This window comes from Diadema setosum, chromosome 3 (genome assembly GCF_964275005.1).
Source record: "Diadema setosum chromosome 3, eeDiaSeto1, whole genome shotgun sequence".
Classification (NCBI taxonomy): Eukaryota; Metazoa; Echinodermata; class Echinoidea; order Diadematoida; family Diadematidae; genus Diadema; species Diadema setosum.
The window spans coordinates 41672062-41688026 of NC_092687.1; positions in this window are offsets into that span (position 1 = coordinate 41672062).

The following is a 15965-nucleotide window of genomic DNA, read 5'->3' on the forward strand; positions in this document are numbered from 1 at the left end:
TTTGTTTTTTTTGTTCCTGTTTCGAACTTCGGCTTGATCACGTGGCCCCTGCGTCACGATTTCCGTGTTCTCCGCCTCTTCTTTCTTTTGATCATTATTATTCCTTTAGAGTTTCTCCTTCGCGCAGATTAAAGCTTCAAGTTTAGGTATATACTATAGGGCCTACTTGTTACTGTTTAGGGCTCTTTGTTTTGTTTTGTTTCGTTTGTTTTTTTTTTCTTTTTGTGGACCCTTTAGTCGAATAAAGTGCGTAGGTCCGCCTATACATTTGATTTTCCAAGTTCAAATTACACTGCTGACTTCTTCTTTCTGTTTCAACTCCCCGTAGGCACCTATATCTTGCGTATAGGCCTACTTTGCCTCATATTTTTATTTTTTATTTACTTTTTTTAATTTTATTTTATTTTTTATTTTTTGTCAATTAAGGTTTACATATAAGATTCAATAATTAGGAGCCGGTTGTTGTATGCTTTGATTTCAAGATAGGGCCATTTTTTTTTCGGGGGGGGGGGGCAATTAATCATCACAATTACAGTTCAGTTAATCACACTTATTGTTACTTTATTTGCGCCGTAGACCTAATTGCATGTAGGACCTACACTCAACAAAAAAGAAGAAGAAGAAGAAGAAGAAGAAGAAGAAGAAGAAGAAAATAAACACTTTTTTCAAGTTGATATTTCTCACATAATTTTTGGCGAAAAGTTAACGTATATAATATAATATATATGCCGTATGAAAGGTAATTTAATTGGCTGTCAACTTGGTTAGACAATAAAAAGGGAAACTTTTCTCATGAGTGAAGACCTTTGTTTTTCAAAGTCTTCAAGGCACAGAAGTAAAAATTGCAAAAATGATGAAGCTGTCATTCATGCGTAAATGCTCTTCAATGTAACGATCCAAGACACATTTAACACAATGTTCCTAAAGAACATAATTCAGTTGCAAAAATATACCTACAGCTTGTATGATATCTATATGATATCTTTGAAGACAAAAAGATCAATTGAGGCTAAAAATAATGAAATGAGAGAAGAAGCAACAATAACAAAAATGGTAGAATTTTGAATTGATTTCTCATCTTAGGAAAATTGTAAAATATATTTTGTTTCTTGCATTTGTCTCATGAATTCTTATAAAAGATTACTAAATTGAATGAATAAAATGCAGATATTCTGTTCATTTAATCATAAGACCCCCCCCCCCTCTCTCTCTCTCTCTCTCTCATTACCCACAAAACGCACACTTTCTGTTTAGGTGAAAAAAAAAGCTATACTGCGCTTAATCTGAGAATGCGAATATCCTACAACTATGATAGCTACCTCAAAAGAACACGCATTTCCTACTTGAATGTCTGAAGCCATAGATCATGGGCCTATAAGTCATATCATACATGCATATGGCCTGCATTAATGGCATAAAGAAAGGGATAAACGCCATTAAGGTCATAATCAGATATGCTGATAATGCTAATAAAACATTTTGAATACACTGAAATTATCACTTACGGCCCATGTCCTATTCCGGATATGATTTTGCACATCACTCTTTATGTATTTGTTATGAATATGACAAAAAAAAAAAAAATCTAATCGCCATTGCTATATTTTCAAAGTACGTGTGAACAATGTACAAATGGTACATCAACAACGCAAACAAAAAAGTTACGCCTTAACTTGTTAAATACCAGGGGATCTTCGTATGAAGTATAGTGATAAGAAAATAAGTACATGTACTATTAGGTCCTATAGGCATATTGTTCTTATCGTTAACATTGTTTTGGTCATTAGTATTAAATGAAAAACATCTGAAATCACATACTATTATGAGTGGAGAGTTCCTGTACCCCAAATTACGGTGCAGATTCTCTTAGTAGCCAAAATCGAGGTGGAAACTATTGACTTCCATTCTATATATGCTGGGCATAGGGTGTATTAGTATGCAGAGACCTCAATATGTCCCATTAGTACAAGACGATAGTAGCCAAAGTGGATGAAGAAAATTTACCTCTTGAAAAATCTTCGAGTCAACACTAATTTTTAGAGAATAAAGTTAATAATGTATGGAGGATTTGTGGATTCAGAACTTTTTTGGAAGTTTTATTGCCTTTCTGCATGGTGTTGATGTAGAACAAATTCTGTTGATGTAGTCACTTGTTTCTGTGACTTTGTTCGAAATAATTGCTGTGGCATCTTGGCCGTGATGATGTGGTATTTTTCCCACAGACAAAGATTACACCAGTTTGTTTTGGGTGCATGTTACTCTATTAAAAAAAAAAAAAAAAAAAAAAAAAAAATTGAGTGAAAATATTCACTCTTAAAAGAGTGAATACAAAAAAAAAGAGTGAATTTAGAGTGAAATTGGAGTGAACTTTGAGTGAAAATGTTCATTTTCACTCATTTTGGAGTGACCTCAGGGATCACTTGAAGATTTAGGAGTGATCCCTGAGGTCACTCCAAAACGAGTGAAAATGAACATTTTCACTCAAAATTCACTCCACTTTCACTCTAAATTCACTCTTTTTTTTTGTATTCACTCTTTTAAGAGTGAATATTTTCACTCGATTTTTTTTTTGTTTTTTGAGTAGAACAAGCTTTGCCTCTTCCCTTCAGTCTTACAGGGATGTAAGCCTACTTGATGAGATAAGTTTGGTGTTTGTTGTCGTTGTTTGTGGTTTGTTTGTTTGTTTGTTTGTGTTTTATTAGGCTCGCTTTGTGTGTTGCGTATCTTGCTTTGAAGGATGTTGAGGACCCAACTTTTGACCGCGAAAAACACACGGGAATTCCTAAAATAATGCTAAATTGCCATCATGTCACAATATGTGGCATTAATGTCAACCAATTATTGTGGTGCCTCGTCAGCTGATAAGAAAAGAAAAGGAAAAAGGAAAACAAAAGAAAAAGGTCCTCACTTCTTTTTGTTTGTTTGTTTGTTTGTGAATTGTTTTACCATTCTTCGAAGTGTGATGCCCGTCGGCTGACAAGCAAAAAAGCAAAAACAAAAACAAAAACAAAACAAAACAAAACAAAACAAAAACAATAAAAAAAAAAGATGAATTATTGTGGTGCCCAATCGCATTGGTCTCGAACCCAATCGCATGGCCTTTGGTGCTCGTTCGCATTGTGGTGCCAAAATCGGAAAGTGGTGCCCAATTGCATTGTGGTGCCCAATCGTCCTTTTTTTTTTTTTTCTTATGCTCCCAAATGAACTGTCGCTCTCAATCGCCAAAACAAAATAGAAAACCGCAAAACCACGTCTTCGTGATTTCTTTTTTTTTTTTGTCATTTTCGTCCAAAAATCAGCTCACAAACCAACAAACCAACCAAAAAGAGGTACAACCACAATAGACAAAACTCCTAAAGATTTCCCTACGGTAGCAATATGCTAGAAAAATGCTAAAACAGCCAAATTATGTCTAGCATAAGGCTAGTATCGTCATGTTGAAACGTCTCAAATCATGCCAGAAAGCATGGTTATGCCAACCCTGGCAACTGTGTGAGGCCGATGTAGACTTTCTCGTCCCTCGAGGTCGCTATGTACCATACCTTCTTATACTAGTGGCTTTTCATGGCATTATTGGCAGGCCGGGTCAACGTCTTGTTGACGTCGCTGCAGACGTTGAAGGAGTCCTCGTCTAGACAGGTCGTTCTAGACCAGCGTTACTTATGTTGTTGTTGATGTTCAAAACGAGTTATCAAAATGAAACTTACGTCAAAGGAAAACACGCCGCAAGTGGTTATGACTAAACGATGACAAACACGACCTACTCACTCACATGCGGGATCGTGAAACATGTCCAACCCTATCTTGCCCAAAACAAACCGGTGTAACATGGTCATGTCGTCTGTGCATGTGAGAAATATAATATTTTCATCGCGGTCAGGAAACCACTTCATTCTGTAACCACAAGAAAGAAACAGCCTTCCTTCGCAGGGCATTGCTATAAACCCCCACCTACCCCCCCCCCCCCCCTCTCGCCATTAGATACTTTGAAGAGGCTCGTCAACTACATCAGCTACAATAAGAGAGCTACTCCTGCTTGACGTTTTCCCTCAGAATGTACACAGCCTGCGTTATATTATCAGCCAGTATTGTATGTGTATGCGTGTGTGTGTATGTGTGTGTGTGTGTGTTTGTGTGTTTTTAGATGTACACAGGTGAAAAGTATTGTAATTGTTATTGTCTCTTGTTTCATTGTCTTGCCAGCATCTTTGTTTACCGTGAACGTCTAGTGTTTGTGCTTTATAGTTTTTTTTTTTCTGTATTTCGAGTTCAACTTTTTTGAGTGACCCACATTTCTACAAGCTTGTCTTTATTACGTAAGTCTCTGTTTTCCAATAGCAAAATTAGTTTGGACATCAGTCTTATATGACATTGTATAACACTGTAATCATTGTAATACTATGTATTTTCTTTCTCCTTGAATTCGTGATGAAAAAATGTGTACTTGGAAATAATATTCATTACTCATTTGAGTTTGAATTTGAATTATAGCCACTTGCATGTATCTTTGATTATTGTTTGCTTGCTTTAGAGTGCACCAGAGCTACAATTGTAACGTTTATACCTGTTTTACGTTGTTGTATATCACCCTATCAAGAAACTCTGTTACTGACCTGTGAAGAGGCCTCGCCCGAAACAAACTGTCTAGCGAAGTCACCACTGATTGGTTTGTTTATCTTATGATTTTCATAGAGAACACCGTGAATTGAATAAAGCACATGTAGTCTACAGCGAGCAGACCTGCTTCTTCTGCATCTCTGTCGTCCGCTGTAACTAAGCGGATTTTTGGTGAACAATGGCGGACGTTGCCTGACTTGAATACAGAGTGACATACTACGACTGAACTTGATTTTGGACACCAAATGAATGTTATTGTACCTATCTACAATGTATAATGTCTAAAAGCTTCGACATTCGGGGATTCACTCTTTTCAACCACACGAGAAATGTGGTGTTCTTTGTTATTTAATTTTCCTCAGATTTATTAAAGTGTTTTGTTTGGTTCGTCAAAATATCAATGGCCCACTTCATGGTCTATACCTTGAGGAGTGAAGGTGTGAGTGAGACAAGTTAGATAACAAAATGTTAATGCATAAAAGATGCTATGTGTATAATTATATGTCTACAAATTTACTGAGCAATCAGCTGCCCGCTGCAGTGGGCAGTGAATATTGCCTGCCGCCATCTAGTGTTCAAAAAGAGTACAGGGGAACTTCGTCAAGGTAGACCGAACAGTCACGCAGCCGCAGCCGGTGTCACAGTCGATCCGTTCCGGGTTCCGGGGGAACCGATATACTGGCTGAATCCAGTCGATTAGTTCCGCGGAACGAATATACCGCACGATAGGCAGTACGCAGAAACGTTCCGCAACCGCCGATCCTATCCGGGTTGTGCGCGTAGGCCTCATTAAAAAGCAAAATAATATCTGTTTATTGTGGATGCCTATACCAAAGCCAAAAATCTAAGAAAGCTATTTCTTCATTTTTGAAATGATATCAAGGACAAACCTGTTTTTACGTTCTGATAATTTCCCTTTAAATGAATCATATTATAGCCTCGTACAAGTGGCGCGAAGAAATGAAATCACTGTAGGGCTTCCAATGTATAATAGCTAAGCAGCATGCACAAATACGTACGAGTCGATCATCTGGAGTCGTTGCACAGACAGTGTGCGATTAGCCTTTATTTATAGACAAAACTTCAAAGAACAGTTCAACGAAAGAGCATGATAATACTATAGTTATAGGTCCTACATTTATAAGAGACTGCTTGAAGTGGGAAGGAGGAGAGAGGGAGGTTTTGCTGGTAGGGTACAGCAAGGATTCATTCATTCATTTATTTATTTTTCATTTCCAACAAAAACATATAAATATATTACAAAAATTGAATTCATTGCATAAATTTCATCATACAAAGTAAAGGATAAATTTACAGAAAACTTGTAGGTATAGGAAAATGTTGGAAATGGGGAGGAATGCTAAAATGCTAAAAAAGGATGAACATGTTGTTTGTTTTTTTCGGTGAGCTTTGTTCTGATAAGAAAATTATTGTTCAGCTGTACTTCAAAACAAAAAAGAATGTTAGTCTAGTAGTCTGCAAACAAATTGTTAATGTGTATGCAGGGGACTAAAATGGAGCTATACATGTGGATTTCATTTCATTTATTTATTTTATTCTCATTTTTCTTTCAACAAAACATAACACAAAGTAAATCAAAAATGCAATCATAAGCAAACATACATTACAAAGTAAGACATTCAATGGTAATTAACAAACTAATAAAGATATGCAGACATACTGGAATTACAAAGTTATGTTTGCAGGGTAAAAATGAGAACTACCCTGCATACACTTGTCGTCTCTTCTTCTCTTCTTCTCTGACCAGGAGCATTGCTTGTAGATTTTAGACCACTCTAAAATATCTTTGAAAATAATTGTTATAATTACAAGTACGTAATTATGCATAATGCAAAAAATATAAGACAAAATGAAACAAACAACAGAGACACAACAACGTGACATGACTAAACTGAGGGGAATATACGAATGAAAGGATTAGAGCAAAAACAAAATTAAAGGAAGAAGGAGAGAAAGAGAGAGAGAGATAATGCCTACACGCTGAACAGAATAAACGGAAGAGGAGATTTATTGATTGATTACTCAAATTGTCCACTCTGGAAATTTGTATACTTTGGATATCGAACAAAATTAACATCCAGTACATTACAGGTACAACGCAATCAGACATGTCATAGAGTACAAAATGAAACTCACTCACATTAACATACAGTAACGTATGCACCATAATAACATAATACATTAACCCGAAATCAATGTGTGTGTATCAAACACACACGAGAAACATATATCCTACAAATCTACACCTCACTTTCATCATCACCAAATTTGAACTCAATTACTTCAACAGTATAAAGATAATCACTCAATATCACCATATACCCCAGATTTCATCAGAATTAATTCAGAGCTGTAGAAAAGTTCGCGACGTAAACTTTGCGACGAACCGCCCGACCGCCCGACCAACCACACACAATTCCTGTATACCTTCTTATACTCTTTGGATATGCGGGAGCATAATAATAATGATAATAATAAATACACCAAAAACTAATCATTACAACTTATCTAATTACACTGGCATTATACGTGTGAATGGAATCTGGGACAAAAGCACTTCTAAAACGGGTACGCTTTGTGCGAGGAGGACAGAGTCTGATACTTAGTACCTGATCTGTTCAGGCAATAGTAACCGTACAGACGGTGTGTTAAATCGGTCATTATCTTGTTTACCTTGACCATCATTCTTTCCACGTGTAAATCCTGTACCACTGGCAATTCCAACCCAATGATATTTTGCCACTTTCGCGGTCTATCGATTCTATAGCCTTGTCCTTTTGTGTAAGATTGCCATAAAAACAAATCAAGTTATACATGACAATAGATTGGATAAAGGAATTGTAGAAAAGAACCATCAGTGTTCTATCCAGCCTCAGTTTGGTCAATTATTGCCTGATGATTGAGGATGTATTTCGGACAGCAGCTGGTGACTGCCTGCAGCTGTGGAAAAATTATGGAAATGAAATGCCTAATTTCATTACTTTATAATGTGATTTTTTTCATTGCGTTAGGGTGTTACCGATGATGAATCTTTATTTGCTGTAACCTATTATAGATAATGAAAATGTTAAAAAGAGATATCCGAAGAATAAAAAACAATGGTAAGTTGTGATTATTAATTTTATTATTCCATTTGATAAGTTAATTTCTGATAAGGTGCATTGATTCTTGCAGTGTCTAAACTTGGTCCCAAGTCCAATTTACCCATTGTCTAAAAAGAATGATTACTTAGCCATCCATGACCGTGTATGCATAAATATCATTTTGAAGAGGAGTATTATATGGTTTTAAGATGTTGCTACTCACTTTGGTGTAAAGTTAACACAATCTTCACAAATTTGAAATCAAATCTTGTTGCGTGTTTTTTTTTTATGGTTTTAAGATGTTGCTACTCACTTTGGTGTAAAGTTAACACAATCTTCACAAATTTGAAATCAAATCTTGTTGCGTGTTTTTTTTCTTTTATACGCACTGTATAAACAAAGAGACCCTAATTAAAGGATGGACCCACCTTATCTGCCCATCACTACACATGTATTTTCTTTTTTCAGTCCAATCCGATTTTGTATAATGTACTTTCAATTTCTCTTAGAATCGTATGCTCTCTATTTCAAATGTGCTTTCTACTTAATTCTTGCAAAGCGTTAAATTTTCAATCGCCCATCTCAACCAAAACTATACTGTATCTCTTTAGAATACCTTGCCTGTTTGAAGTAATCTCTGTGTATTGATAGACCGCCTCCCCAAAAGAGAAACACACACACACACACACACACACACACACATTCATATGCACATGCACACGCACACAAGATATGATAAAGACAACTGAACACACAAAAACAAAATTCATTCCGTCATCTTTAGTTGTTACAACTGAAAAAATAATGAACCAAACGAACATGCATATATGACGTTGGCGATTATATTGGTCGTTATATCGCACTAAAAATCTAATGATTAGACTCTGTGCCCTGAAAATAGACATTAAAATGAAGGTGGACTATTTGAGCTCATAGTATGTTTAATATGAAGCTCCTAGCATGCCGAACATCCCAATTACAGTAACTCATTCGGTTATTCTGTTCAAATTATTCAAATCAGAGAGAGGTTGGCATGACCAACGTCACATCGTGCAGAACTGTTATACAGAGCAGAGTTCTGTGACTTTACCATGGCCACCATGACGACGATAGAGATAAGGGAGGGGGAAAAAAAGGAATCGCTTTGTAGTCCGGGTTTCAAATTGGCAACTTTGTTCGGTTGGCTGGTCAGAGAGATTTGGAGAAGTTCATTGGCTGTAGAGGGAGACTGGAAGAGTACATTTTACTGAAGGGGTGTTTCCATTACCACTTTGTATACATTGTATACGGAAGAGACCCGGATCGAATCGGCGGCGGGGGATCGTATCGGCGGTGAGGCAAAAATCCCGCCGATTGGATCTGGGGGATCTGATATACCGGCCAAAGTCCGCCGATAAGTTCCGGCGGAACTTATCGACTGGCCGGAACGGATCGCCTGTGACACCGGCAGTGCAATGACAGGAATAACGACAGCTGCAACGATGAATCCTTGCTCTTCAGCGCACAGCCACCGGATACACTGTGTCTAGGACACGTCTTTAAAGGACAAGTCCACCTTCATATACATAAGGATTGAGAGAATGCAGTAATGTTAGTAGAACACATCAGTGAAAGTTTGAGGAAAATTGGACAATCCGTTCAAAAGTTACAAATATTTTAAGTATCTACGCAGTCACTGCTGGTATAGAGAAGACTACTACAGTGTATGATGTCACATGCGTACAAATATATAAGGAAAATAAAAAGAGAATTTCACAAAACTCTACTTTTTGAATAAAGTGCACATAACATCGACTTGCTACTGACGTATGTTAAGGGTAATATTATTCCCCCTGCCTTCTGAAAGAGAGAAGTCGTGTGTTCTTTTGTTATGCGAGAAAAATGGAAAGATATTGAATTTTCTTTATTCTTTCTTTATATCGTTGTACTCATGTGACATCACGGGCTATAGTAGTCTTTTCATCCAGCCGTGACTGAGCAGAAACTTCAAAAATTAATAACTTTTTAACGGATTGTCCGATTTTGCTCAAACTCTCACTGATGTGTTCTATTAATATTGCTGCATGTACTTAACCCAAATGTCTATGAAGGTGAACTTGTCCTTTAAGGTCTTGCCAGCACAAAGAAACACAGAAAAAACATGAAAAAAAAAATGTCAACAACACATTTTGAGTTACTGATAACCGACATGCGTCTATAGAGTGTAAGCTTTCATGCCTTTAGACGGCAGGAACAGTAATGTTGTTGAAAATAGTTTTAGCAGTTACATTGTATCTAGTGATATTAACTTTACATCATGAAGAATAAGAACAATCTCTACGAGATGGCAAATGCTATGTACAGCTAGAAGCTGAAGCTTGATGTTATATTATGGCATATTATTACTTTACATTTTGTTATTTTCATAATGATTTTTCTTTTCCCCTTTCTTTATTATGATAGAAGTATAAAATAGTACTTATGCGCATGAAATAATGTGTGTATAGATGCATAGAAAGTTGACATCTATAGTATTCATATTTAATCGGATGAAAATAAGCATAAATTGTTTTAAATTAACAACAAAAAGAAAACTAGATTTGTATGGTATTGCTGCCGCAAATCTGGGAAAGAATTTAAACGGATTAATTTTGGTACTTCAAGGACGGTATGCCAATGATGACTACATGCTAAGACGACTACATCCATAATATTCTCTCTCTTTTCATCACAATATCGTGTTGTGCTAGTCAAACAACCATAATATTATTTTTTATGGACTGCCATTTAACCTAAAACAGTGAGCTAGGCCTACAATCATTGAATCTTCTATACAAAATGGTTGTTTCTATTCCACTCCAGATTTAATATGAAGAAACTCAGTCTGTTAGTTCATGTCACCCTTCGATTGTCACTCAAATCTAACTTGCCGTGCAAAAACTGTTATCAAAATCTGGGCGTACAATGTCATGATTCTTGACATAAAAAAAGACAAGAAAATTAATATGTCGTCATTCATAATCTGGTACCATGAACAACCATACACACACACACACACACACACACAGTATATATATATAATTATATATATATTATATATCACAGTATTGCTCACCGTATTGGAAGTAAAAATAACAATAATAATGTCACAATACAGGAATGCATTAAATGCCAATTTTAATTCAAGTTGATTAGAATTGTTGATTTAATTAAAAGCAAAGCAATTCGCGTTCAATGCATTCCTCTATTATGACATTATTATTGTTATATATATATATATATATATATATATATATATGTATATATATGTATATATATATATATGTATATATATATATATATATATATATATATATATATATATATATATAATATATATGAAGGGTTTGTTTGCAAAAACCGATAAGTCCATTTTTGAAGATTTTGAAGTACGATCTTTGTCATATAGTACAAAATAATACCTTTTAAATGATATATTGGTCACTACATATTTATAAAGGTATATCTTTTAAGTTATGGTCAAAAGAAGCAACAATTTTCTTATTATTCTCTTTATTTTTCTTGACCTTTAATCGCAAATGTCAAACATTTGGCAAATATGGACTTATCGGTTTTTGCAAACAAACTCTTCATATATATATATATATATATATATATATATATATATATATATATATATGATTATATAAATGGGCCTTAATGATGTTATAATAGTATCGGGCATTTTATATCGTTACATAGTGTTTGTTTCTCTGTCTGTCTGCATGTATGTGGCGCTTTCCTGTATGTCTTCTTCGGTCTTGTTTGTATAGCTTTCACACATTCAACACATGCGCTATTTGATCGTAATTATTATACGTGGATTTGATCTTCAAATTCTTGTTTACTCTCAAAATAAATACAATATTATTAAAAACTCCCCAGCTCTGCAGCACTTTCAGTTGTGACTTAATTTCAAGCACAACCTAGGTAGGCCATGGACTAACGTACAGATCAAACGTTTTTGCGTATTAGTTTCTTTGTTTTTTTATGTGAGTGTGTGTATGTGTGTGCGCGCTTGTCTGTGTGTATGGTTGTGGGTGTGTGTGTGTTTCGTTGCGTTCACCGTGCCTGCCTTTAATACCAATTTCTTTTGAACTCGTTTACTTTTGTTTCGACGTCGAATATTTGCCACTACAAAGTCTGATACCAATAATAATGAAGCCTACGATCTGACTTGTTTTTATCTTCATTCCGCTATCTGTCTCGCTCTCTCCGTGAGTTAATGGTTAACGAAGATGCACCACAAAAGCTGAATTATGGACTACCTACATTTATCGACCTGTTGTAATGTTGTCCTTTATGTTCTGCCACATTCAAATGACAGCTAAAGTCAATAAATAATTCCTTACAATGCGACGTTCCGCGATCGATGGAGCTCATATCTGAATACCTTGCCGCATTGATAAAGAACAAATAAAAAGGCAGCATGTTCCGTATGTACCAACGGCCACCTTAAAAAGCATGTCGCGATCTTTTACGCAGTGTTTTCTCACGGTGCAAATCATTATGCATGGTGGCTGCAGTGCAATGTAGTGGGATTTGTGTTCAAAACTATACTCATTCCTCATGCACTTGATGTTTGTCTTTGGCGATACGGCTGGAGTTTGCCTTTGACCCGCTGCAGTATCCAACACGAAACGGTTTCGTAATAAATACACACCAAAGAGGCAATCCAGTACCTATTTACGGCAGGCGATCTCGCCTCGTGACACCTCCGATTGGGCATACCGACACTTTGCACAAACATCTCGATTGTATAATAACGGGGTAAAGATCAACCACCCGCCCAGGCGAGCAAAGTCACAAAGTCTTCGTGCGCGGCGGCTGTGGCGACCCCGCGGTGCTTTTTATAGCACATCGGAGTCAGCTCGCGTTATCGATTGTCCACCACGCAGTGGACTGTGAAGCTACTTTAAATACGATCTCGACAAAGATAAATAACGATGGCAAACACACTGATACAGAGACGAACACGTTTTTGCTGTATCAACGATTTTTTTTTCTTTTTCTTTTTTTCTTGGGAGGGGGGGGGGGGGGGTATCATAACACTTATTAGCCGGGATGTAAATCTTATTCAAGTTTGTAGTCAGTTTAGGTCGTCGATAATTGAATAGTCTTCGGGCAAAAATCCATATTCAGGTAATTTCTAAGAAATCAAGATTTGTATTTTTTTCACACAATATTATGGTCCCATTCAAGAATATTGTTCTATTAAGAGTCATCACCATGTCACCCACCCACACACACACACACACACACACACACACATACACACACACACACACACTTCAAGGGTGCAACTTGCATTTATTTTAAAGGCCAGATAGGCACAAAGTTACTATTCGCTTCACTTTGATAGCCAATCAACATAAGACAAAAGGTGCAGGATAAAGGTAAATCGGATGCAAACCTTCTTGCAAAGAAAGCGTTTTCTTTTTTATTATCTGTTTTGAAAACAAAAACAATGAAACAAAAGTAAAAAAAAAACCAAACAAACAAACAAACTGTGGAACACTGTTCCAGTATTCCACATCTTACAAGCTTGGTTATTTAGTGGAACACTGTTTTCCATCGTTACGATTATTTACTATTCTTGTTGCCATGACAACGTGAATTTTTTTTCTTTTTTATGACATCATTTGTGTATATATACTTTACATTGTCTTTGAAAATTGAAAAAAAAGCCCTTATCAGACGAATGAAAGACAAATTGACAACTTGTACCGCTTTGAATCGTGTTCTCTTTTTCTTTTCTTTTTTGATGATGGAAATAAATAAGCTATTGAATTGAATCAAATTAAACCGAAAAAAAAAAAGATTTTCACCTAAATATTTGATAAACTTCCTGAAACTTTTGGGAGTTGGACCGATGACAATTAAGAGTTTGATGCACATGCATAGTGAATGTATATTTGAGCATGTGGAACACTAACAAGGGATACAAAACTGTACTTGGGCCCTTTTGTATGACGAAGCTCTTCAATTATTGATTTTCTCACATCCATGGAACCGGCACCGATGTTATGTTATTATGTAATCCTTCTCAGAACTGCATCATGCCTTGCTGTAAAACCCGATATTTTCGCATCCATAAACATGTGTATCAATATTGCGAATTTCTCGAGAGTCAAGATTCGAGAAATTAAAAAGCACGTAAAGTCTGCTTTTTGTTGTTTTGTTTTGTTTTGTTTTAGCTTTCGTTTTGTTTACACTGTATAATGCATTGAACACCAGCGACGATTCGCGAATTTTTCATGACCCGAACATTTTCTTACCTCCAAGAATACATGTCTTCCCAATCAGCGAAACATTTGTCATTAAGTTGAGTTCTCTTAAAATGTTAAAATTAAAGGCATTTTTTTAAATGACAATTTTACACGTGATAAAACATTTTTCCGTATGAAGTTCTAATATAGAACGCAGTTCAAAACTCAATAAAGGTATGACTACTCAAGGAAAAAGTTCAGTTTTGATAGGTAGTAAAAAGTTTTTTATTCATCGCTCGACAGAATCAAATTCAGATCGAAACACGCAGATACCCGTAAATTTCCGTGATAACAGAAACCTACATCATAACAATTAATTAATGGCTGAATAAATTTGATGGCATCTTGCCTGCGATCAATGACATGTAATGCGGATTAGACCAACGGTTGTAGACGATACCTACAGGATGTAACTCTCAGGAAATCGACATGAATAACATGTGATTCTGCTAATTCGAAAGTAATGACGGTTTTTGAAAACAAAAAGTTGCGTAGTAATTTGAATCATCTGATGGAAACGAATATGGCATATAATAGTGATTTGAAACTTAATCTAATTGATAGAAAAGCTGACGCATGATCTACTCCGTATTGTATACGCACGAGAATTTACAACTCTCGAAACGTACCTACGTTACATTCGAAATAACCGTCACAGTTATCGCCATCCTTCTCTTTTTTCTTTGTTTATCTGGTTTATGGAATTCCCTTTATATTTCTTCATAATATTATTGCTGTCAACACATGATGTCATAACATCTAGAAGTCTCCCAACCAGCAGTTCCAACATCAAATCGTTAGAAACGCATAACTTGTCCATCGATTGTCCGATTTTCCTTAAACGTTCACTGATTGTGTTCTACTAATATTGCTGCTTTCACTCGACCCACATTTCTCTTTAGGTTTTCAGGAGTGAACTAATAATAGTGATAATGATAATGATAATAATAGTAATAGTACTACTACTACTACTAATAATAATAAGAATGAAAGAAAATAATAATATAAACAATAATAATATATGAAAATGATAATAATGATAATGATAATAATAATATGAATAACTTGGGAGTATTATAATATGTCTGTCTCTCTCTCTCACTCCCTCTCCCTCTGTCTCTCTGTCTCTCTCTCTCTGTCTCTCTCTCTCTCTCTAGTTTTACAGATAATGACCGGTTAAAAAAAAAAAATAGCAATATGATATCAAGCCACAGGCCTGATAATACATAGTAGCGATCGTTACTAAATTTCCTTTTCATTTCTATTTCTGTATGCCATTGATAATCTTAAACTGATAAATATTCTAAAGTTTTGAGCTGATTCAGAAGTTACTAGTATTTCAAACCAAATGAAGCACCACTGCATAATGCTAACAATAATACATGATTGCAATGCTTATCAACATTGCTTGAGCAATTGCCTTTCCGAAAAAACAAAACAAAACAGCAATAGCAAAAAGTAAACGGAAAGCAAATAAAAGCAAAACGAAACAAAACACCAACAATGAAAACAACAACAACAACAACAACAACAACAACAAACAAACAAACAAACATACTGTGCAACTTTTAGGGGTTTCAGATGTATGCTTTGCTCCCTGCAGTATGCATAATGGCATCCCACATTACTTTCATATCCCCATTCCACGGACATTTTCCCTCATCGGTCACTCATCGGAAGTAAAGTTATCGCTTCCGGTAAGTGCAACGAAGTGCAATAAAAGTTCGATGGATCCGACCGGTGTTGGTCAAACATCAGGCCAGTGTCAGACATGTGGGGCGGTGATCCGATGTATGAGGTAAGATCGTCCGATGAGGATCACGCACGACCTTGTCTGACACTCACCTGATAGTGGACCAACCATGTCGGATTCATCAGACTGGTCGTATCCGATACACTTTGGTACATGGCCTTTAGTACTAAACGAGTGGCTGATATGAGAAGAAACCTCTGAAGA